We start from the raw sequence: 27,792 nt of genomic DNA, 5'->3' as shown, positions 1-27,792 counted from the left end.
TGTGAAAAAGCATAGGATAGAGAGATTTCTTATTATAATGAGGGGAACGTGCTCTACACATGCTTGGCTTCAAACATAAGACAGGGGAACGTGTTCTACATTTGCCACAGAGAGAGAGTAGTTGAAGGCGAGTCGGGCATATGGTACTCCACAATTGGGGTGGTGGTTTAAAAAAGACGAGGCAGGTTGAATATCTGAAACAAAGCTTCTAGAGATTAGAAAGCGGCCGATTGCAGGCACCGTGTTACCATGGTGTGGTGTGATAAATGGCAATGGTTACTGCCACCATTCTTGGCCTCATGGTCCGAAGTGCTCGATTTGTTTCATTCTCTTTTAAGGAAAAGGTTTTCTATGGGAAAGGGCATGGATTTTTAAAAAATCGTCATCTGTCTTCTCATAAAATTTCTTTTATTACTGAGGGAGGCATTAAGGGCGTGGAAGAGAGCTCCACGGCAGCCTTTCCGTATCTATCTTCCACGGGAGTTGTTGAAGTAGGTCAGAACGGTGATGACGACATCCTTGATGGGGGACACTCATGAAGGCCTTGGAGATCTCCCTCATCTTGCCAAGCACCATGGCAGAGATCTCCTTGGGGTAGATGGTGGGTGGGTGGTAGTGGTGGTGAGACAAAGTTGTCAAATCTCCAGGTGGTGGTGAGATGGATGGTGCTGGTGCTGGCGCTGGTGCTGGTGGGATGGGTGGTGGGGAATGTACATCACTATTTTCTCTTGGTAGGAAAGATTCCTCTGCCTCCTGGAAGAATGTTTTCTATCAAAAAGTACTTTAAAAAAAAACTCTTTAAGAGAAAAAGTCTAGTTTGGAAGGGTGCTCTAAAGGATTTACATATGAAAAGACGAAGGTGGTGGGAAAAACTGGGTTTTACTTGTGGTAGCAGGGCACTTCTCCATTTTGATGTTTAGGAGGTGGCTCATTAAGAGATCTGATTCTGGGTATGGGTTTTACTTCATAAAAAAATTGTTTAAACCATAGCAAGAAAAGGAAGGAAAAGAATGCCAACTCAACAATTTTCCTGTAAGCTACATTTTGGGCTCATCAGGAGTTTCCATATTATGCCTATCAACAGGCTGGTAATGACCCGTTCCTCACCCAGATTAGTTCCTATAGGACCTGTGCTTGATACCACTGAAGTAGGTTCAATTAGTTAGTTGGGTTGGCCTCATTGGACTTTAGTGGCACGTGGACCCGAGTCTGGTTTGTGAAATTTTAAACAAGACTCATGTCTGACCTATGTACTGGTTATGATTCACAAATTTTCAATGTACAAAGTATGAAAACTTGACTGGATCTGATATGATTCTGCTTAAGTTAGGTCTTGTTGGAACTGGAGCTACATCAAGTATTGGTACTCCATTGTCAGACCCAGTTATGGATCCACCCAGGTCCAGTGCAAGTCCAACACGTTGACAGGCCAGTGGAATTGACTCAGGTGTATCCGAACAATATGGTAAGAGTCAGGAAGCCTGGTCAGCTGCACCAGGCTCTGGTTCGGCGAGTCACCAAAACAAGTGGATCTGATCCATTAGGCAAGAACACTGGTGATTCTGTTTAGCTTCACAAGACCTATAAAATGGATTCTAGTGGCCAACGTTCTTTTGCCAATTGCCCGCCCCCACAAGGAGCGACCCATGATCAAGCTGAAGGGACGTCACAAGTTTGAAACACGTGTGCATCCCTTGCTTAAGGGTGTCAATGGGTCGGGTTTGACCTGTACCGAACCCTATATGGTCAGGGCTTGGTAATAAAGGTCTGATTAGAATTCTGGTCGAACCCAAAGGGTCCAATTAATATATGAAGCAAGGTATGGTTTTTGAAACTTTATACCAAACCTGACTTCCCATTGCAATCAGTGATTTTTCAATCCAAAAAAGTTAAAAAATACTATTTTATTGGTTCGGGTTCATTTAATCTTTTATAACCTGGGTATGGTTTTTCTTTTGGTAGACCCACATGGACTCGGGTCTGGATCTGGTACCATCACCACAATGCCAGATCTGGGGTTGGACAGGCTTAGGTATGAACCAGATCCGACCTGTTGATACCCCTTATTATGAGGTCGAATCCGGGTATATTGCCGGCGAGCAAAGGAGGGCATGGGGTTTTTACACCAATGAACTCGCGAGTGAGTGAGGTGGTTTTCTTGATTACCTAAAACACAAAAAACAGGTCTCTCCCATGGGGGAGAACAGCTCAGCCAGCTTCAGTAAACCTCCAAACGGGCTCAAGCTGGAGACCCGATCCGATGGTATCATAGCCTCTGGAGTGTGGATGCTTCCTAAAAACTCAAAGAGGGACATCTGCTGATTTTTCTAATGCTTTTTATATATGGCTACAGGCATTGAGATCTTTCTTAGCACTGAAATTGTGAAAGCTGACCTTTCTTCCAAAGTCTTGATAAGTGCAACTGGAACAACTTTTAAGTATGACATTTTGGTCATTGCAACTGTCTCCACGGTATGTATGAGCAAAAGGGATTTTATAAAGTGAAGTCCCTCTCTTTTGAACATAATTGACGCATTTGTTTTGGGACACGATCTCATGTTTTTTTTTTGCCTGCTTGATGTTGATTGGCTACGTTACGTTATTGTAATGAAACCTCAAGGATTCAAATATAGAATGCCTATTATAGGCAAGAGCACAACAATCAACAAAAGGGCACTCACAAAGCCAACACGAGAACACAATCTTTAAAAAATAAATCTTTATTTTATCAAATATGCATTAGGAAAATGCATAACATCTAATGGAACAAGAGGTCCCTATTTATGTAGGGACAAGAGGGCCAAGAGAACCCATATAGTTGTTGAGAAAGGCTCCAATGCCTAGAAATATAGCTTTTGGAGATTTCCAATAACTATATTCACTAAAAAGACAAAACTGAATATAACTGTTGGAGATTCCCAACCGTTATATTTAACTAAAAGACAAAACCAGCTTTTACAAAAGTATAAAGGACATAATAAAAGAAGAGGTCACCCACAATCTTTAAAAAATAATCTTTATTTATCAAATATGCATTAAGAAAATGCATAACGTCTATTGAGACAAGAAATCCCTGTTTATATCTAGACAAGAGGGCCAAGAGGACCCATCTAGTTATTGGGAAATGCTCCAACACCTAGAAATATAGCTGTTGAGATTCTCAACAACTATATTTACCAAGACAAAACTGAATATAGCTGTTGGAAATTCCCAACTCACTATATTGATTAAAAGACAACTCTGCACTTTATAAAAGCGTAAAGGACAAAATAAAAAAAAAGAGGTCAGTTTTGCTCCTAAAAAACAGAGCCTATTACATGTACAAAATTATCATCATGCCCCTAATGGGCAAAGCCTATTATATATATAAAATTATCAAAATACCCCAAGAGAGTATTACTTATTACAGAGAAGAAACACACACATATGTACATTTATTTTTCCTTCCTTCAAACTCATGGGTTGACAATCAAGAGTTTGCCTAGAAGGAAGCAAAATATTGGGGACGAAAGCGCCTTAGTGAATAAGACTTCAAGTTGATACTCAGATGATACATTTGGCAAAGTAATGATTTTATTCAAGAAATATTTTTGGACAGTGGCAATCAATTTCTATGTGTTTAGTATGCTCATGAAATGTATAATTGCTTGCAATATAGACTGCATTTTTGTTGTCACAACATAATCTTGAGGGTTCTGCTATGTAAACTCTCAAGTCTTCTAGCAATTGTCTCAACCACACTAGTTCAGAAGTCATAGTGATCATGACATGGTATTCGACTTTTGTAGAGGATAGAGACACCTATTACTTTTTACATTCCTAGGATATCAATGAATTGCCTATAAAAACACAAAATCAAATTGTTGAGCAACGATCATTTATATGTCCTCCCCAATTAGAGTTGGAATATGCAATAACATCTAACAGGGAGGAATATGATAAAAATGGGCTGTGATTAATAGTATTTTTAACATATCTTACTATCCTTATTACAACTCATATGTACTGTAGTGGGAGAATGATGAAATTAACTATTAAAATATATATATATATATATATATATATATATATATATATATATATAACTGTTTTGTAATAGCTAATTCCCATTAGGGGCATCTTTTTCATTTTATATATGTAATAAATAATTGTTTTAGAAAATAGTTATTTCTTTGTATTTATTTATTTATTTATATTTTTTAAATTCAATAATCCATTGGGGGATCTATGGTCAATTGACTATAGAGACGTTGGGGGCAGCACTCCCAACGTTTTTACGTGGGAGCCCCCAATGGCCCCTCCTTTCCTTTTAGATGTGTATAAATAAGGATGTTTCTTTCCTATTTCTTAATATTTTTTGTATAAGCATTTGCTTAATAAAAAAATATTTTTTATCTTCTTATGTTGCCCTTTGTTGGCTATTATATTATCCCATAGTGGACTTGTGCTTGTGCACTTTGTGATTGCAATCTTGTAAGCCCTTAGTGGCATTGGTTTTATATTTTTTGCTATTTAATTACATGATATCAGAGCCATAGTGCTCTTGGTCTTGTGAAAAGTGGCTACCAAGTGTTGGTGACCATGAGAAAGCATCATCAAGTGTTTGTGGTACTTGTGGTGACTTAAGTGGACATATTTTTCCACATTCTTTATTCTCACTCTCCTTGTCTCTCTTCTATCACTCTTGATGGAGCATGAACAAAAGATTTATCTATCCTTCAAGCTAAATAGCTCCAACTATAATTTGTGTGCATTCGTAGTGAAAAATAATCTCAAAAGAAAAAACTTTGAGGATATGTGATGAACACCATTTCAGAGCCGCAATTCAAGCTCACCAAAAGAGAAAGAGACCAAGAGAAAGCCTTAGAAAGTGATGCATGCATGAAAGCTATTCAAGATCATCAAACTAAGGTAGATGATTGAGAAAGTAACCATGTCAAGATTCTTGCATAGTTTATGAATAATGTTGAGCTCAAAATATGTGCCAACATTGCAAAATTTGGTAAAACCAATAAAGCTTGGTTATTTATGAAGGGTATGTGATGCAATGTTATGGTGGACTCGGTACACACCGATCCACGATCCAAGATCCAAACAGACGCGAAAGCTGAAATGATATAGAGTCTGAACAAAATTCTAGAAAACTGATTTTTGGGATCTGTGCACTCTGTTTCGACACAGAAGATCCAAATGAAAGTTGTGCGCGATTCGCACAGCTTTCCAACGAATCAAAAAATACTAGATTCGAAGCAAGAACGACTGCTCCACAGATTCGACACTGGAACTGCTAAACAAGTCCAACACAGGTTATCGAAATTCAGGGGGTAGACTGTTTGAAGGGAATTTTGACCCTTCAAATGTTGAAGTTTGGACAAATTCACAACTGACAAAATGAAGGTCAGATTCAGACCTTTCCAGAACACTAAATATCGTAATTTTTAGAATTTTCTATAATCTTATACAAATTTTTGATTTTTGGAATGGTATGAGTTATTGTTTCAGAAAATAAAATTCAAAGATTCGACAATAGCAGCAAAGATCAATATTTTTGAAGCAACTAACACTACAACAAAGCAGTAGATTAGCGAAGACCACATTCCGTCGCTAATCCGTCGCTAACATGGGTAGCGACGGATTAGCGACAACGAGGCGACAATATGCTTACGTCGCGAATATTTCGACGCTAACTGGCGACAGAATTATTCCGTCGCCAGGTCCGTCGCTAATTGCGACGGAATAACGAGCGCTATATTCCGTCGCCAATCCGCCGGTACTAAACAGCGACCACGGCTTGGCGACGGATTTACTTCCGTCGATATGCCGTTGCTAGATTAATATGAATAGCGACGGATGGTTCCGTTGCTAATCCGTCGCAAACACGAAAAAAATTTAAAAAAAAATTATTTGAAAATTAAATACCGAGAACTGTACAATTTATATTTCCTGTATAATTTATATTTCCTGTAAATAAAAAACAAACCACACAAAAAATTTCATATAACAAGAATCTACAATAATTAATCGTTCCACCTTAAAATTAACAAGTTTAATTATTTACAATTCAACAATTACAATTAGGAAACATAAAAAAATAGAACTTCTTCAACACAATTCTCTAATCATCGCCAAGATTTTGTGCGTCTTCTTGTTCATTGTCTTTATCTGTCCCTTCAGCTCCACTACGTTGATTATCGCTAGCAGCCTACACAAGAAAAGAACAGTCAGTATTGATAAACAAAATATAATGAAATAAATTACACACTATATGTGATTCTGTCATGTGCTCATGTGTGATCTAAGGCAATAAAAAAACTCTATATGTGATTCTATCATGCTCATATGTGCTCTAAGGCAGACAAAAAGTTATATATATATGTGATTCTATCATGCTCATATATGTGCTAAGGCAGTCAAAAAATTGAATATGTGATTATAGCATGTTCATATGTGTTCTAAGGCATCTAGAAAAACTCTATATGTGATTCTACCATGCTCAGATGTGCTTTAAGGCAGGCAAAAAACTATATATGTGATTCGATCATGCTCGTATGTGTGCTAAGGCAATCAAAAAATTGAATATGTGATTATAGCATGCTCATATGTGCTTTAAGGCAGGCAAAGCAAAAAAATTTATATGTGATTCTATCACAAATGATATATGTTCTAAGGCAGTAAAAAAACTCTATATGTGATTTGTGCATGCTCATATGTGTGCTAAGGCAGTCAAAAAACTGAATATGTGATTATAACATGCTCATATGTGTTCTTAGGCAGTCAAAAAATTGAATATGTGATTATAGCATGCTCATATGTGTTCTAATGCAGTCAAAAAAACTTTATATGTGATTCTATCATGCTCATATGTGTTATTAGGCAGTCAAAACACTGAATATGTGATTATAACATGCTCATATGTGCTCTAAGGCAGGCAAAAAAATTTATATTGATTATAGCATGCTCATATGTGGTCTAAGGCAATAAAAAAACTCTATATGTTATTATAGCATGCTCATATGTGCTCTAAGGCAGGCAAAAAACTCTATATGTGATTCTATCATGCTTATATGTGCTCTAAGGCAGGCAAAAAGTTATATATGTGATTCAATTATGCTCATATGTGTTCTAAGGCAGGCAAAAAAACTTTATATGTGATTATAGCATGCTCATATCTGCTCTAAGGCAATAAAAAAACTCTATATGTTATTATAGCATGCTCATATGTGCTCTAAGGCAGGCAAAAAACTTTATATGTGATTCTATCATGCTCATATGTGCTCTAAGGCAGACAAAAAGTTATATATGTGATTCGATTATGCTCATATGTTTCTAAGGCAGGCAAAAAAACTTTATATGTGATTATAGCATGCTCATATGTGCTCTAAGGCAATAAAAAAACTCTATATGTTATTATAGCATGCTCATATGTGTGCTAAGGCAGTCAAAAAACTGAATATGTGATTATAATATGCTCATATGTGTTCTTAGGCAGTCAAAAAACTGAATATGTGATTATAGCATGCTCTTATGTGTTCTAATGCAGTAAAAAAATCTTTATATGTGATTCTATCATGCTCATATGTGTTCTTAGGCAGGCAAAAAAACTTTATATGTGATTATAGCATGCTCATATGTGCTCTAAGGCAATAAAAAAACTCTAGATGTTATTATAGCGTGCTCATATGTGCTCTAAGGCAGTCAAAAAACTGAATATGTGATTATAACATGCTCATATGTGTTCTTAGGCAGGCAAAAAGTTATATATGTGATTCGATTATGCTCATATGTGTTCTAAGACAGACAAAAAACTGAACATGTGATTATACCTGAGAGGGACCTGAAATCGAAGATCCCCTATCTAGAACAGCGGCCTTGATCTCATTTCGGAGAAAGGGGGAGACAGTGTATTGGAAGTAGTTATTCAGTGATTCATTAACGATCTGGCGTACATTATCACCGGAAAGAATAGTCGGCTGCTTGGAGCTTATGTCGACGCAAGAAGTCGGTGAGCCGTAACTGGAAGAACCAATAACTGGTGAAGTGTTCATATTACTCCCAAACCCGAACACGCGACCTTTTTTGGGTTCACCTGCTGCAGTCACCCATACTGTAGGATCAAATGATGGATGTTGAGTAGCGTCATCGCCATATCGCTCTACCATCTGTTGCTCATATGCCTCCTACAAAATAATGTTTAAAGTATTCATTAATAATTAATAATAACATTATGATAACTTGCATATATATTGCAATGATTATTAATAGAATTAATACATACCGTTGTCGTTCTCGCCTTCTCTGATACGAAGACTCCCGTGGTCTTCCGTTTATGTGTTTCTACAAACACATCCTTATATGGTACACTGCCTCCTTTTTCTGCTTCCTGCGAAGTTAAATAACAAAAGATTTAGTACACAAGTTTGCAACAATACTTATAAAATTAATATTATATATTAATGAGTTACCATTTTCTTCAGGTGGCTCCCAAATGTCCTAGATCCACCTGTGTGTAGATGGGCTTCGGGCATCTTCGATCGATTTTGTGCAGCCTTCGCAGAGCAATTTCTAAATGCATCTCCCGCCCACTTATCACACATTTCATCCCAGTAATCTCTCCTAATAGTAATAGGACCATGGCCCTTCCACAGTAATGGATCATCTACTACGCCAGATGCTTTTTTTGTTGCAGTCTTCATAGTGTGCAGCATGTCTGCAAATCGATTGACAGCCACCTTCTACCACACCTTCCTTGCATCATTTTCTTCCACCGTAGTTGCGAAGTGATTCGAAGCCTACACATATTTTCAGAAAGTTAGTAGACATTGCTTAAATAAATTAAATATGAAACACATTAACTATGAGGAACAACTGTATACCATGAATGAGGACCACAATCTGTCTAACACCTCCTTTGGGTACTCTTTCCATTGAGCAACTGGTCCTGGTAGATGTTAAAGAAGTGAATTCCTAATCTCCCGTACTACTTCTTGTGACTCAAACCTCGTGCTGCACATGAATTGTTACACAGTCTGGTAGATGTTAAAGAAGTGAATTCCTAATCTCCCGTACTACTTCTTGTGACTCAAACCTCGTGCTGCACATGAATTGTTGCACAGTAAATATCAATATAAAATATTTAAAAGATATGCAATAATTGAAAACAAAATACTTACGGTCGATTATCAATATACACTATTCGAATGAATCTTCTTGTGCCAGCCTGAGAAGACCTTGTTTCCTGTGTTGGTTGTTGACTTGTGTGATCAACTGGTGTAGGTGGGTCGTGTACAGGCGCAACATCATCTATAAAAAAATACATTAGAAATTCTCAGAATGCGCATTTGAACTAATCAAGCATCCAATTAGTTATATGATATACCTATCACAGGAGCCCGTGAAGATGAAGGTTGAGCCTGGCTACTACTAGATGAACGACCACTATAATCTCCACGAACCATATTCTAACAAATAACATATGTCATACAATACATTCAAATAATTCACATCAAGTATTACAATGCATTCAAGTCATTCACATCAAGCATTGCAATGCATTCAAATAATTCAAATCATTCACATCAAGTATTGCACTAATTCAAATCATTCGTTGCATAAATTATAATACATTCAAATAATTGAAATCATTCACATCAAGTATTATAATGCATTCGAATCATTCGTATCAAGTATTACAATACATTCAAATAAAATTTTTAATCATTCACACCAAGTATTGCAATACAACTCACATCAAGTACTGCAATGCATTTAAATAGAGGTTTGTAGTATAAGATTTTGCTCACTAGCTTGAGAATTCTTCCTCGTCACTAGTTTGACTTTCTTCTTCTTCTTCTTCTTCTTCTTCATTGTTTGCTCATCCACTTGGTACATCATTTGGATCACATTCCTCTATGAATGTTTCATCGGCCAATGGAGATATGACATGCATATCATGCGCAACATCGTGACCATAAGCGAAGTCATAGACATCATCTGATTGATAGTAATCGCTGTCTTCAGCTAACTCATCTTCCTGTAACTGATCATACTCGGGGTATAGTTTGGATTTCACCTTGCAAACTGCCCACCATTCATTTCTATCTGACTTTTTTATACTCGGATATGAAGTATAATAAACTTGTTGAGCTTGCGAGGCTAATATGAATGGTTCATATGTTCCAAACCTGGATTTATGATTCACCTCCACAATGCCTGAAGCTTTGTTGAGTTTTGTTGCAGTTGGATCAAACCGATGACACTTGAATATCGTAACCCTGTTATTCATGCCTAAGTAAGTCAACTCCATTATTTCCTCTATAACATCGTAGTAATCATGTTCATTTTCATCGTAGTTGTTACCCTTGACACACACGCCACTATTTATCGTTGATTTGTTTATACCGTAGTCTTTTATATGGAATCGATAACCATTTACGATATACTCGTTGTAGCATTGCACAACTTTGGTCGGACCATTTTCTAAATCACATATTCCTTGATCTTTAACATCACCATGGCGAACCCACGCACAAACATAAACAATGATTGTGATCACGATCAATTAAGTAACTTAGTGTTGTTTATAAGTACAAAATTTATGTTAGCTTCTTTACCAACTGTTTCAACCACTCCACAAATTTAGTTTCACATTCTTTTTGTATTTCTGCATCAGTGAGATGTGAAACTTCGCTTTGCAACTCCAGATCAAATCGTCTACAAACCACAAAAACTTATATTACCGAGCCATGTATCCACATAAAGAACATAAAAGGATTTGTAATTGAGTTGCATATACATATACTTACTCGATGTATGGGTCGATCGCTGAGCAATTAAAAAGAATATAGATGTGTGCTGCATCTTGCTCTTGATCTGTCAATAGCTTTGATTGGCAACTACCAAATGCATGCCCAAGTGGTTGAAATATCGACAGCTTGTCAGCTACAGTTACTTGTTCTCCATCATCGTTACGGGACGGGCATGTGTAACGTGTTGGAATATGAGGTTCGAAGTACATAGATGAGAAATTTGAAATCTCTTTTAAAGTGTACGCCTCACAAATAGAGCCTTCTACTCTGACTTTATTACGAACCTTTTTTTTAGGTCGAACATGCATCTGACAATAATATACATTTCAAATTTTAAATATTTGTCATTAAAGAGACAAATATAAAAAAACATATACCTTTCAAATGGGTACATCCATCGATATTGCACAGGGCCACCAACCCTTAGTTTATATGGCAGATGTATGATCAAATGTTCCATAACATCGAAAAATGCTGGCAAAAATATCTTTTCTAGCAGACAAATAGTGGTGATGATAGAGTCCTCGAGATTCTTTACATCTGATACAACGACCTCCGATGCGCACAATGTTCTGAAAAATCCGCTCAACTCAGACAATACCCTCCATATAGGTTTGTCTAACATATCATGGAATGCTAGGGGTATCAATCGTTGCATAAAGATATGACAATCATGGCTCTTCAACCCATATAATTGTCCATCGTCAATCTTCAAAGCCCGAGCAATGTTAGAGACATATCCATCTGGAAATCTCGGTTGTCTCAACCATTGACATACATGTTTTATTTGATCAGGTCCGAGCACGTACTTCGCCTTAGGTTTCAGTACTTTGCCATTATACTCTTTGAGTTCCAATTCTGGTCTTTTACATATTAATTTTAAATCCATACGGGCCTTCGGATTATCCTTCGTTTTTCCTTTAATATTCATTACTGTATTGAACACATTATCAAACACATTTTTCTCTACATGCATCACATCCAAATTATGTCGTATCAATAGGGTCGGCCAATATGGTAGTTCCCAAAAAATAGATTTTTTCGTCCAATTGTGATCCTTCCCAAATCCACGGAAGGGTGTAGGACTGCGGGCATCTGTTAATACATCTGGAAAGTATCGCAATCTTCTTAGAATCTCTATGTCGGACAATCTTGAGGATGGACCTTCTGTTTCAGTTGTGCCTACTTTAAATGCATTCTTTTGACGTCGGAACGAATGATCGTTGGGTAGAAATTGACGATGACACTCAAACCAGCAAGGCTTCCTTCCATGCCTCAATCTAAAAGCTTTGGAATCCTCCATGCAGTACGGACAAGCCAACCTTCCATGTGTGCTCCAACCAGATAACATACCATATGCAGGGAAGTCACTTATTGTCCATAGAACAACGGCCTTCATGTTGAAATTTTGTTTTTTGTGGGCATCATACGTGGTAACACCGTCATCCCACAGTACTTTTAGTTCATCAATCAATGGCCTTAGATATACATCAAGATTTTGGCCAGGTGAGGTCGGACCAGGGATCAACAGAGACAAGAAAAGATTTGGACATTTCATACACAAGCTTGGTGGAAGGTTGTATGGAGTTACAAATACTGGCCAGCATGAGTATGGAGTTGATCTACCCCCAAATGGATTGAATCCATCTGTACATAGACCGAGTCTAACATTTCGCACTTCCATTGCGAAGTTCTGATGAGTACGATCAAAGTGCTTCCAAGCTTCAGCGTCAACAGGATGCGTGATCTTGTTTTCATCGTGTCAAACTTTATTTGCATGCCATCTCATGTGTTTAGCTGTCCTTGAAGACATATACAATCGCTGCAATCTAGGAGTGATAGGAAAGTAGCGGAGCGACTTGTATGAAACTTCCTTTGATCTCGTGCTACCATTGCCTCTTGTCTTTGGCTTGAACCGAGGATGCCCACATGACGGGCATGATATGTTGTTTTCCTGCTCCTTGAAATACAACATGCAGTGATTTGGACAAGCATCAATCTTTTTGTAACCCATACCTAGAGCGTTGACCATAACTTTCGCACGATAGAAATTTTGTGGCAATTTCTCATCTTTGGGCAACATACTCTTCACAATCATGCACAAACGATCAAAACATGATTGACTCAAATTATACTCGGACTTCAAATTCATTAGTTGAAGAACTGCAGACAAGATAGTGTGACTCTCACAACCGTTCCAAAGTGGCTCATCAACATCTCTAAGTAAATCATAAAATCTACTAGCTGCATCGTTTGGTGATTCTTCATCTACGGCAGTTCTTACATCACTAGAACTCATATCAGAACCCAGTTCTGTTCCTGCGGCATTAAATATCAAATTCGTATAAGGATTATCGTGCACCACATTCACCCGTGCATCAAAATCGTTTCTAAATTCTTCTCCATAAAACATCCAGTTCTGATAATCATTCACAAAACTCTTCCTGTATAGGTGATGTCTAACGCTATGAGGTTCTACAAATCGATTATTCTTACAAATCTTGCAGGGACACCTAATCTGACCTGTAGGATCCACTGTACTGACACTTGCCGTTGCAAATTCAATAAAACTGTCAACACCATCCATATATTCATGCGATAACTCATTGTCCACTATCCTACGGTACATCCATTCACGGTTTGCAGTCATTCTGTCGTATGATGTTATGAATAGTATCCTAACGAATTAAAAGAAAACAATCGAAATGCTACGATGAAGAAAATATCAAATTTATCATGCAATATACTATGTCAAACCATAACAAGAATTTTGATGCATGCATTGATAACTTAATATTTTCATGTGCAAACTATTAATGACACGATACAATCATTTGAAGCATGCTTTTATTATAAAATTTCACATGGAAGTCAAAATCAAATTGAAAGTAACTACATGCAAGCATGGATACAATTACATCAAACATTGCAATACATCGTAATCATTCATATCAAACAAATGGCAAACATGTACCTGCAGCAAACACACTTCAATATCTCACTAACTACTATCATGCTTAGCATGAACTCCGTACTCCAAAAATAAGAACACTTCCATATTCATACATTAAAATCATGCTCAGCATGATCTCCGAACTCCAACAAAGCAACCCTAAATATCAACAACTAAGTGAGTGTGTGAACAATAAAGTGTTACATCTAATAAATTAAATAACATGTGATACGCTTGCATCACTTACTCACCACAGGTATTTACCCGATTTGCATTGTTTTTGTCACTTACTTACCACAGGTGGCTGAGCACGAGCTGGTTCCGTTGAAAAATCTGCACAAAAAATGCAGTTTTAAAAAAAAATCGCCACAAAAAAAGGAAGTTGTTCCGACAAGGGGTCGACTCCCCTGCTGTTCCAGTAGAGGGTCGACCCCCTTACGGAACATAGGGGGTTAACTGACCCCCAGACTTTCCGCCAGCGAGTCGACCCCCTGCCGGGGTCGACCCCCTGCCGGAAATGCAAGGGGTTAACCCCCTGCCTGTTCTGACATGGGATTAACCCCCTGCCGGAAAGACAGGGGGGTCGACCCCCTGCCGGAAACGCAAGGGGTTAACCCCCTGCCTGTTCTGGCATGGGGTTAACCCCCTGCATGTTCCGGCAGAGGGTTAAACCCCCTGCCTTAAACCCCCTGCCTTTACGGCAAGGGGTTTAACCCCTGCTGGAAACACAGGGGTTAAACCACCTGCGTTTTCGGCAGGGGGTCGACCCCCCCTACCGGAAACGCAGGGGGTTAAACCCCCTGCCCTGCCGTAAAGGCAGGGGGTCAAGGTGGGTCGACCCCCTGCCTTTACGGCAGGGGGTTTAACCCCGTGCCTTTTCGGCATGGCAGGGGGTTTAACCCCCTGCCTTTCCGGCAGGGGGTCAACCCTCCATGCCGGAAACGCAGGGGTTAAACCCTTGCGTTTCTGGCACGGCAGGGGGTCAACCCCCCATGCCGGAAACACAGGGGTTAAACCCCCTGCCTTTCCGGCAGGGGGTCGACCCCCCATGCCGGAAAGGGTCGACCCCCTGCCGGAAAGGGAGGGGGTTTAACCCCTGCTTGAAACGCGTAGGGAGGGCGGGCAAACCTGTCTCCGGCGGGGCGACGGCTCGGGCGGAACGCGGGGCGACAGGCGGGGGGGGGGGGGGGGGGGCGGAGGAAGGCGTCGGGCTGCGTAGGGAGGGCGAAAGAGAGGAAACAGGAAAAGTGAAAAAGGGTTATGATCAGATTTACGTGAAAATTAGCGACAGATTGGCGACGGAATTATTCCGTTGCTAAGCCAGCGTAAATATATACAACTCCTTAGCGACGGAATATGTCCGTCGCTAACGGCGTCGCTAAGTAGCGACGGAAAAATGTCGTCGCCCAATCCGTCGCTAACCGTAGCGTGTTTTTGCGACAAAAATGGTCCGTCGCTAAGACGTCGCTACGTTGCGACGGCTTAGCGACGGACCATTTTCCATCGCTACATCTGTGAATATCACGAAACTTAGCGACGGATTAGTGACGCTCGCTAAGCCGTCGCTAATTGGCGACAGAAAAATGTCGTTGCTACTATCCGTCGCTAATTGACATTTTTCTTGTAGTGTAATCACGATTCAATCAAAACCAAAAACATGAAAGTTGTAGGTCTAGATTATAACTTTCCACAGAATCAAAAAAATCGAAATTTTATTTAGGGAATCTCTAGATAATTAGAAAATACCAAACACTATTAAGTTGGTTCTGAACCAAACTGGTAACAGTGGATGACTATCAGTCTGAGACTTTGATAGACAGATTCAGAGGTTCAAATGAACGAATCTCAGAAACCTTTCAACTACAAAGTTATAGGAAATTGTTTTAGATTTCCAAGAAGCTAAAGAACACGAAAATCTGTTCCGTATTGAGTCTGATACGAATGTTTTATCAGAGACTCTTCTGTTATCTCGTAACAGCGTTTTGATCTTTTTGGTAGGGACTGAGTTCATTCACACACAACAATAATCCGAAAGAACTTAAGACCAAAGAAGATAAATTTTAATATAAAACTCTTCTAAGCATGTATTTGCAACTCTCTAATGATTCAATACAACTTAGCAACGATAAAACATGAACAATCGCAAGCAAATGCGAAACAAAGTAGTAAAGGACAAAAACAAAGAACCAATATTGATATCCGGGCTGAAATCGATAATGGTAGTCGTTGGGAAGCAACCGATGCCACAAGATGAACCACGAACAATAGGGATGGATTACCAACCACCACGAACAAGTTTGGTGCAGCCACAACGATTGTAACCTCTCACAAGGTGATACACGGTTTCACCTTTTTTTCCAAGCAACCTTCCACCAAACATCCACACTCAAAAGCTTTTCTCAAGCACCAACCACACCAAAAACTTGATTTTTCTTACTCTAGAATCAGCCACACTACCAATTTCGAAATTAAACAAGACCTCTCACCCCTTGGTCTACCTCCCTAGTTAAGGGCTTAGGTTGCTTGGGAAGAGCCACAATAAAGAGACCTTGGCCTTCCCAAGCTTTGCACAAAAAACGAGTGTGCAAGCCTAGATTTTGTCAAATGCTAATAACTTCACCAACAATCCATTTTTGACTTTGGGCTGGTCAACATGAATTCAAATGAGGTCCAAGATGGACCACACTAAAGTGGTGCCACCTAGGACCCCCCTCATGAAGACGGATCAAGATCCGGATCCAAATAAGTTGCGAATTGGATTCTGCACCATCACCAAGAGAGAAGAGAATTTACGAAAAAATAAAAACTACCCTTGAACCCCATACACCCTCTAGTACTACAAAAAGATCCTACAGGGTACCAGAACTATCCGGATCCATAGAATCTGGCTCCTAAATTTTTTTTTTTACATAAAATAACTATTGCTAAAATAAAGTCCAAAATATGATTCCTCAACGGAATCGAGACAATAAAAAGAGGACGATGAACATAGACTAACTGAGAGATCCACAAGGACCAGAGACATCCTGCAAGCATGTGGATCGCCTTGGGTAGCGATGTTCAAAATGGGTCTGGATATTTAGATTTGGATCCAAATCTGCTTCTGTCTCTGGATGCTCTACATCAGTATGTATACCCAAAAAGACCTTGCAAGACAAATTTTCTTGCAAGAAAAAATACAAACCATCAAACAAGGTGAAATGAGTGTTCATAATTATTTTAGGTCTCTTGGTCTACTATTAGATGAATTGACTCTTCTTGAACTCAAATGGGTTGCTAGTGAAGATCTGGAGCTAAGAAGAGAACAAAGGAAAAAAGAACACCTCCACTAGTACCTCTACAAGTTGAGCAAGTGACATGACTTCAATACTTCTGGAGTTTTCATTTATACTACCTTTCTTGAATAATAGCGCCATGAAAGCCACTCGCTTCTCTTCTCTTCTATCTTTTCTCTTCCTCTTTGGGGAAAAAGGCTTGATATGGCTCGGTTCATTGCAAAAATGACATGATTTTCTTTTTGGAATGATAGACATTTGCATTTATCTCAAAGTGAGAAAACTTGTAGACTCTTATGTGATTTTTGGGCCTTGACATAGCAAGTACAAATTCTTCATCTTTGGTGGAGGGTTGTTTCTTCAATCTATTTTCTTCCATAGTTAATTCTTTTAGAGTTTCAACTATAGAAGAATCACTTCCTTATGCTCCATGAATAACAAATTAAAACATAGATTTTTTATTAATGGGCTTAGACCCGAGTTTGAGGGGACCATGTTAGCCATCCTTATGCTCATGTCTCCTTGGGTCATGGTCCTCACTTTATTTTAGAGGTTACATGGGTTATATCTTTTTAAAGAATATATATCTTGGAGATACTTTCCAGCATCACTAGCAAAATCAAATTTTGTCAAACTAGAGCACTTCTTTATGTTAACACTATTAATGAGCCATCCCATAATTTTGGAATGACCCATCTTTCACTCTTTTCATCTCTTCTCGTAATTGGCAACAACTCTAGTCATCTAATCTCTTTGAAGCCTACTTCCTTGACATTGCCATTCTTTTTAAGCACTACCTTTGGCTCTTTCTTAGTGCTATCCACCAAGTCCTATAGTTCCTTTTCCCAAATTTGATGCTTCACTACAAACACCCACATCACATAGTTGGTGTCATTTAGTTTCACAGGAATGGTGACGATGTTTTTTTTTCATTCTCTATATAAAAGAAAGAATATATATATATATATATATATATATATATATATATATATATATATATATAGAGAGAGAGAGAGAGAGAGAGAGAGAGAGAGAGAGAGAGAGAGAGAGAGAGAAGCAAAGTTCCTTTGAACACCACGAGCCCACGATAACACGATCTACGATTTCAAGTCTACACGAACAAAAGCTTCACAAGAATCACTATTCCGATGACTCTGATATCGTATAATGAATCCTCAAGGATTCAAATATAGAATGCTTACTATAGACAAGAGGACAAGAACAACCCACAAAGGAGCACTTACAAAGCCAAAAAAAAAATACGGTCTTTAAAAAATAATCTTTATTTATCAAGTATACATTAGAAAAATGTATAACATCTAATGGGACAAGAAGACCCTATTTATATACAAATAAGAAGGCAAAGATGACCCATATAGTTGTTGGGAAAGGCCCCAATTCCTAGAAATATAATTGTTGGAGATTTGTAACAGCTATATTCACTAAAAGACAAACCTGAATATAGTTGTTGGAGATTCCCAATAACTATATTGACTAAAAAAAATTTGTCTTTTACAAAGTGTAAAGGAGAATAAAAATAAAAAAAGGGTCAGTTCTGCCCTTAAAAAGCAAAGCCTATTACATGTACAAAATTACCAAATTGTCCCTAATGACCTAATACATGTAAAAATTTATAAAAATACCCCTAGAGGGTATTACCTATTACAAAGAAGAAACACACACACACACACACACACACATATATATATATATATATATATATATTCTAACATATTATCGTTGTATTTTCATTAAAGAAAGTAATCCAAATATGAAGAAAAAGCAAAACTGTCTGTTTTCTTGTTTGGAAGGGCTCGTGGTCCTTTCTATTTTGACATAAATGGGGTTTCTTATGTTAATTTATGAGCTTCAATAACTTAGTATATTTATAAGGCCTAATTAAATTACTTTCTTTGTAATATTATATGGAATTGACTCTCTTTTCTTGGCCATGTCAATTATCTGTTTGGGTCACTGAAATGCAAGTACTGCTCCCTATTAATAGATTCCTTCATAATTCCCATAACTTCATTGTCTTCATTGTTATATCCACCATCACCTTTTCTGCAAGCTCTAAGGTAAGCATTTTCTGCACTGGAGTACTAATGGCTTGAGGTGACTTTTTTCTAAGTAGGGAGGAGAGCACTTGGCACTTCTACCTGATATACCATGTTCACCATGGTTATCGATCTTAGTTTGGAGACTCAGTGATCTAATTTGAAGGGCATTTCTCCTATCCTTCTCATTGTTGATCTTTACTCTGCTTTTTTCAAGAAAACAAAGTGGTGATTGTAGCCATTTGATTTCTTAATAGCAAGAGTGAAGAGAGTAATAAAGATTAGTGGATTATTGGAATTACAATTCTTTCCATGTTACAGAAGATTCAAATGGGCAAGAAAGAAGGGGAAAAGTTTTTGAGTGGTGATTGATCCTTAGCCACGTGGGCTTCATGCTGCTAGAATCTTGGCAGTCCTTCAGGATGAAACTAAATGAGAGAGAGAGAGAGAGAGAGAGAGAGAGAGAGAGAGAGTTGGGAGCCATGAGTTGTGATGGAGAAGAGAAGAGGATGTTTTCATGCCCTTGATTGCTCATTTTTGTCGTTCTTATTTCTAAATAAGAAACAAAAGGTTAGAGGGGGAATACGAAGGAAAGCAGTGGAATGTGAATGCTCAAACCCACCAGGCATCACTAGATGTGAGGACTGGTTGGTGTCTGATAGCATTTTGTAGGTCCACCATTTTCTACAAGTTTGAAACTAATGAGGAAACAATTAAATTGAAAATTCAAGGGTACTTTTCATTGTTTGATTGAACTAACTGTGATATGGCCAGGCAAGTCTTTGTTACAATCAGTGGTGTAAAGTTAAAAAGAAAAAAGTGGTAGGTTCAGTGTAATTAGGTTGAAAGCTGGTGGGGTATATGCCTTTACTCCTTTTACTTACTGTCTCTTGCCACATTGTTTCAACCAAATCTTATACCCACATGCTTGATTTTTTTTCCTTTAATAAATATCATTTTTTAAGAAATATAAATGCAATCAAGCTTCTAAATTGTGTAGATATGAAGTGTCACATTTAAGCACCTCATTCTCCTAGGTTTGTTCCATGTGTGGATGTGCACAATAGAAAACATATGATTCTTTTTCCATTTTTTTAATAATGTTTAAGTATGCACCATAGATAACAAAGATTCTTTTTTCATTTTATTGTTCGGAGCACATTAAAGCCGTCAGTCTTCCTTGGAGAGCCTTGGGTTGAAAGAGAACTAGCGTACGCCGCCGATACACTAGTCACTTGGACACTTCATTTAGCCTGCATATCCCGTGTTAATATGACACGACACTCCAAGACATTTCATGGACACAATTAAATCAATATTTAATATAATCATCATTGTATCATTAACTTTATCTATTTATTTTTATGATCTAGAATATTACTTTATATTCATTTGTGTTCTTTATCGGTCGTCAATTTCAACTTAGTTTTAATATTGGATGCTTTTAATATGGTGATTCACTATTCAGAATTGCTGTTTTATATAATGTCCTAGGTTTTGAGAATTGCTATGTCGTATCAAGGATATATGCATCATGTCCAATTCTGCATCTGTATTTAAAATCTATGTAACATAGTTCAAAGGTTATTGGTGAAAATGGCTTTGTTTTAATATCATGTAAGAAACACAATGACTATATAATACTTCTCAACTGTGTCTTTTTTCTCAGCTTAATGTGGGGGAAGGATCACAAATCATATATAGTTCAAGACTTCAAGCATCACTTTAAAACATGTGGGTTGTCGGATTGGTCAATTTTTTGGTGCTCATTTAAAACACATAGGAAAGTATAGTATGAAGGCATGTTCAAGTCAGACAATTTTTTGAACTACATGACATTAAGAGTGGAGCTACTAACTGTATGCCAAGATTTGATGGGTAAGGGGAAGATGGTTTGCTCCATGATTTTGGAGATGCATTCCTTAACATGCCAAGGAATGTCCCGAGTGTGATCTAGCATAAAAAAAATGTGCAAAGACATTGTGCAATTAATACACATTGGAAGTCCAAGATGGTAAGGTCATTCAAAATTCCAGTTGAAGCTTTTTGTGACATGCGATACATGGCACAGGATATGGGAATGCTATCTTGACTTTCTTCAGAGGTTGTGGCTTTCCATAATAAGAAGATTGCCAATTTTTGTATTGACTTTGTTGAGAGATTGTGAGTTTCTATGTTTTATTTCCATGTGTTTACCAAGTATTGCTCATTTAGATATTTAAATACGAGGTAAAATTTATTTGAGTTGCATAAAATTGTAAAAGTTTTTGTTGTAGAACCTTTTTCTTTAATATTCTGAAACTGCTGTTGATTGTTCATTACTATTTGCAAGTTATTAGGTTGTCTGATTTCGGTGTTCGAGGAGCATATGCCAACAATATCTTCTATTTGCGAGAAATTGATGATTCTGACAAGCTTGTGGGAGCAATCCAAGCAAAGAAAGGTGGAAAAGTTGTGATTGTTGGTGGTGGATACATCGGTCTCGAGTTGGGTGTAGCAATAAGAACTAACAATTATGATATTATGATGGTCTATCCTGAGCCATGGTGTAGTAAATGTCACGAAATATGCAGAAAGACAAAAGTAAGAACCATAAAGGGCTTAAAATAACACCAACACAACTTGCACATGCACAAGTCCACTATGAGATAATACAAGGTGTCAATATAGGCGATACAAACAGCCACTGATAGCAATACCATGCATTAAAGCACAAAAATAAGAATAAAATAAATAACATTTTATTTATAATATACTCACAAAGTGAATTAGAATGCTTTAGAAGAGCATTGGAGAACAAGAAGGGGGTTCACTTCTATTTATACACAAGAAGTAGTTTCAAATAGAGTTGTTGGACTGTTTCAACAGCTATAAATATAGTTGTTGGATTGTTCTAACAGCTCTATTGACTAGTCAACTCTATGTTGACTAGTCCAAAAAGAACTCAATGGCTCTATTTGGTCTTTGACCAAATAGTCCCTATAAAAATAGAAAATAACCAAAAAAATAAAATAAAGTAAAAAAAACTAAAGTACCCCTAATGGGTACAACCTATTACAATGTTGTGAAATGATGAAAATATCCCTAGAGGGTATTATCTATTACACCATTGTAAATAATATCCACACACACACACACACACACACACACACACACACATATATATATATATATATATATATATATATATATATATATATATATATATATATATATATATATATATATATATATATATATATACAACTTAACACTCCCCCTCAAACTTACATTTGATATACTGAAAGTTTAGAAATACAAAAACAAATCAATGGAGAGGATCCAAGTCTTCAAGTGTCTTCATTGAGAGTCTCCATCTATATGATGCATCAGAGAATTTTGCAAATATAAGTCATTAGTGATTATCCCCAAACACCTTCATTGTCTATCTCCATCTTTATAATATTATGTATCAAAGATATTCCTTTCTCAATCCATCACATATTTAAGAATCTGCAGAGAGAACAAAACATAGATTCCAACTATACAAAAAAAAGACATCCTAACCAAATAGTTATATAATTTCAAAAAACAAACAAACTAGTATGTATATTTTGAATAATAATAATACTCAAGTAGCACAAATAAGAAGAGCATACCTTAGATATAATTTTAATATTTATAGAAACATTAGTAACAATTCAAGCAAGATAAGAGGAGCATACTTCATATATAAAATTTATAAAAACAATTTTAGACAATCATAAACCCATAATCAACATATTTTTCAAGAAAACATAAATATTGATCACAATAGAATTTTATCACTTAAAGAACATTTAAATTATCAAGAAGTGATAAACAATCATGTATTAATAATATCCCAAATTTTTAGAAAAATACTTCAAATAGAACAAATTATCAATTTATACTAAAAACAACATGCATATAAAGTATAACACTTCAAAAAAGAACCCTCAAGAAGAGAAGAGTTAATTAAATTTATGAGTACAACAATGTGGACAAGATAATCAATTAGAAACATATATATATATATATATATATATATATATATATATATATATATATATATATACATACATATGAAATATATTTAATGCACATAATAATGAATAAGAGCAATCTCATAAATCACAACCCACAAAAAATCACTCACACATTCTAGAGCGAGTTTAAGTATAGAGGACTAAATAACAATTTAAACACACACACACACACACACACACACACACACACACACACATATATATATATGCATATATGCTATTAATGAAATGCATAAAATTTTATTGATAAATATTTTTTCAAATAAGAAAAAAACAAATATTAAAATTTTAAAAATTTTATGAAAAGATTTTAAAAAATCCCACATAACAAAGGGAATGAAATATGCAAATCAACACCAATTTATGAAAGACATGAAGAGATTTAAAAATCTCACAAATATTAATAAATGCTATTTTGCAAATCTCAACAATAATTCGACCACCACAAGAAAACACCCCACTGGACCTCCAAACCTCAAAAATCAAATATATCAATGACTAGAATAAGAGCATAGACATAATGCGACTAAAGGGCCAAAGACACATACAAAGGTGTGTATAAACATTTTCTGTCTACATATAATGACACTCAAATCAATGACTAAAAAAAGAGCATAATCACAATGCCAACGATGAGCTAAAATCATATACGAAGGTGTGAATAAATATCTCTTATCTACATATAATGACACTAAAAAATAAAGTGTATCAGTGACTAGAACAAGAGCATAATCACAATGCCAACGATGGGCTAAAATCACACACGAATGTGCAAACAAACATCTCTTGTTTATATATAATGACACTTAGATGAGAGGTACAATAGGAGTAACACACGGGGTAAGAGAGCTTGTAATGAAAACAAACTAATGTCATCAAGAAGAATAAGATTATCAATTTTAACAATATTTCAAAACATCATAGTTTCAAAATAGATAGCCATCACAGATAAACATAATTATAAGCATCCATAATAACAACAACTAAATAAACAAATGAGTGATACAACACACCTATAGAACCAAAGATCAAACAACCATAAGTTAGAGCTAAACTATAATCCGACAATCTAAATTGATAAAAAATTAATGTGCACATAACTCACCCCAACAAACAACTCTGGTTTAACAACAACAAAGCAAAAAATAAATGAGGCATCATATAAAAATCTATAATGGATAAAACAAATGCCATAAGGAGGCAATACATACTCACAAAAATCAGTTTTCAAATAAGTGAGTTCATATATAAGAATCAATTTGAAAAAATAAAGTTTCAAATCAAATCCAATAAAGGTAGATGAAAATTTTAGAATGAGCATAATGCAATTATATGCACAACGAAATATCAAATAATGCAATCATATGCATGGTCAATATAAGCAAGTCTACTACAAGACAACAATGACAGACAACATTAAAGATGACCACAAACATATATAAAGATTTTTAAAGAACCATATGAAAAAACAAGAATATACACAAGTACAACTAATCATGGATACTCACAAAGAGATCAAAATTCATGTATGTGCATTATTTTAATAACTTTAAAGCCACAAAAAATTATGAATGAACACATAAGATATGCATATGAACACCATGATTTCATATAAGATACTATAATACCCAAAATATATTTTGACTTATCATGCTTACGTAAGAGCCAATAAAACAATAGCTCACTTAATAAAGATATTTTTAAGATAAAACTCTAATTTCTATTTAATTTGAGACCATAAAATAATACAAAAAATGTCTAATTTTTTAACCTAAAATATTTTTTTTTTTGAAATAGCACATAATCATTAATTGCACATAAACATGCATAGACATATGTCATCAACACATAAATATGAAGATGATATGCCGATAGAAAAATGTTATGAGAGCATACAAAACATCCATATAGCATGACTAATGAACTTAAAATCATGGTGATTCAAGATATAAAACATACAAGAATTAAAAAATTCTTAATAGGCACATCTCAATGAAAGCACCAAATAGAATTCAAACATACTTTGACACATGCATAAAGTCACCAATAATCGTAATGGTGTCCAGAAAACCCAAAATAAATATATATACATACACGAGATCATAAAATTATATATTTTTGTATTAAATATAATAATAACATGAAGAACTTACCATAAAGAGTTCAAGAGTAGAATACTTATGGGTTAATGTCAAAAGAAACAAACATAGAGCCATTAAAATAATATTTCATTAAAAGACATTTTACAAAACTCTAATTCCAATTGATTCAAAAAACACATTTTACATACCCAAAAAATAACCATAATATTTTAAACAAATTTTGAAAAGGAAATATTTATTATAAATATATATTTTTTAATTAAACAAGTGATACGTACCAAAATATGAGAGCCTCGAGTCCAAACAAAATATATTAATCCAAAAATTTATTTCGAAGCACGAATTCGAACAAGATACTAAGATCAAGAATCCCTCACTTTGATACCATGTCATGAAATATACGAAAAAACAAAAGGCTTACGATAACACAACACAATGTGCACATGCATAAGTTCATCATGGGATAATATAAGATACCAACATAGGCAATACAAACAACCACTAATGGCAATACCATGCATTAAAGTACAAAAGCAAGAATAAAATAACATTTCATTCATAATATACTCACAAAGTGAGTTAGAATACTTTAGAAGAGCATTGGAGAACAAGAGGGGGGTTTACCCTTATTTATACACAAGTGGTAGCTTAAAATAGAGCTATTGAACTGTTCCAACGGCTCTATTTGGTCTTTGACCAAATAGTCCATATAAAAACAGAATAAAGTAAAAGAACTAAAGTACCCTTAATGGGCACAATCTATTATAATGCTTGAAATAACAAAAATACCCTTAAAGGGTATTACCCATTATACTATTATAAATAATATATATATATATACAACTTAGTAGTAAGTGTTGGTCTTCTACTCTTCTCAAATATTAATGGCATAACATTGACTGATTGATATAGCATGTAATTGTTAATAAGATCATATTTTTCATGGGCATCTCCCCTTGAGCAAGCCGAAGCATGGTGACTCCCTAGGGGCAAGGGGTAAGCCCACAGAGTTTTATGCTGCCAGGATAGTGACCGTAAGTACGGCAGGCAGAGCATGCATGGCTAGGTCTCTGATCCTGGGGGTGGTTTCTTCATGTAAATATAAAAAAAGATCATATTTTCTAAATAACTGTATTAAAGTTGCATTGGTACTCAATACATCCTTGCGTAATGCGTATCAGGTGTACAGGTAGTGGTAGGAAACTCGTATATGAAAACATTGATAGAAGTATCAAATGTTTAAGAAACTCGTCTTAATTACTTGAAAAAACATGTACCATCTTATATAGAACATGTTTCTATTACATCATAAATGAGTATCAAGTTCGTTTCTATTAGCATTTATACAAACAAACAATGATTTCATTTGATAGATACACTATTTTTATTGATATTTAAATTAATATAATTTGTAAAAAAAATACTATAAATAATGATTGATTTACTTATGCTTAACTATTCTAATTTGTAAGTATCTTAATAAAAATACATTCATATCCGTTGTTTAGAAACTCGTACCAATTCTTTTAGAAACCGTACCAATGTTTATTAGAAACTTGTATCAATAATTTTTGGAATCATATCAATACACATTTCAAATAAAAAAGCAATTGAAACTTTTCAAGCCCTCACGTACCCATACTAGTGCCTTGTGTCTGTACCAGAACCCGTACATGTTTCTGGCAACCATGAACTGTATACATCTTGTAAGTAAAAGTAGCCACTGTAAATTTTATGACTACAATTGCAGTTTCAAGTCTCTGAGAGGGGGATTTTTGTTACTGCCTGACTTTTTTTTAATGTTAAAAGTGTGTGTGTGTAAACTTCATCTCTTTACTAAATGTCTAGCAATAGTAAAAGAAGAAGACCAAGGGCATATTTGCAATGCCCTTTGATTTTTGGATTTTCTCAGTATCCTGTGATTGTAAATCACAATTACAACACATTCTCAAGGTTAGTGAAACATGAGAAAAGTACAACTTGTAATTGTGATTGTTCTTGCCTTGAATCTTGTGAAAGTTGGTCACAAGATTGACCATGTGACCAACAATCATAACTTCTACTTTCTCAACTGTAATTGTTCATCCCCAGTTTCCCACCTGTGACCAAAACAAACATGCTACAAATGTCTTGCATTTCTTGTTTGGGTAATCAACCCGACTAGTTAGATTTCTAAGGCAGATTCTCTTCTTCTTCAGTGCCTCACCTTTTACTTCGGGAATAGCAACATTCTACGAGGGTTACTATGCAAATAAAGGAATTAAGATAATTAAGGGGACGATGGCCATTGGGTTTGACACAGATGCTGATGGAAATGTAAGTTCTCAATTGCTAGATGTTTCTTTTTTCTCATATGCTGTAATGGGCTCAATGGTAGCATTGTTGATAATCATGAGTTTTCATTTTCCAGGTAAAGGTTGTGCATCAGAAGGATGGAAGGGTGCTGGATGCAGATATTGTGGTTGTTGGTGTTGGAGGAAGACCACTTATGACACTTTTTAAGGGTCAAGTTGAAGAAGAGAAAGGTGGAATCAAGGTGATATTAGGTTCCTAA

General features: G+C 36.0%; 1 pseudogene; it reads left to right on the top strand.

Moving 5' to 3' along the window:
* The first annotated feature begins 507 nt into the window (after positions 1 to 507).
* LOC149846913 (monodehydroascorbate reductase 3, cytosolic-like) lies at positions 508 to 27,792 on the top strand (annotated as a pseudogene).

The sequence above is a fragment of the Nuphar pumila genome, chromosome 2 (assembly GCF_984573655.1).
Source record: "Nuphar pumila chromosome 2, dmNupPumi1.hap1.1, whole genome shotgun sequence".
NCBI lineage: Eukaryota > Viridiplantae > Streptophyta > Magnoliopsida > Nymphaeales > Nymphaeaceae > Nuphar > Nuphar pumila.
This window is presented reverse-complemented; position numbering and strand designations above follow the sequence as displayed.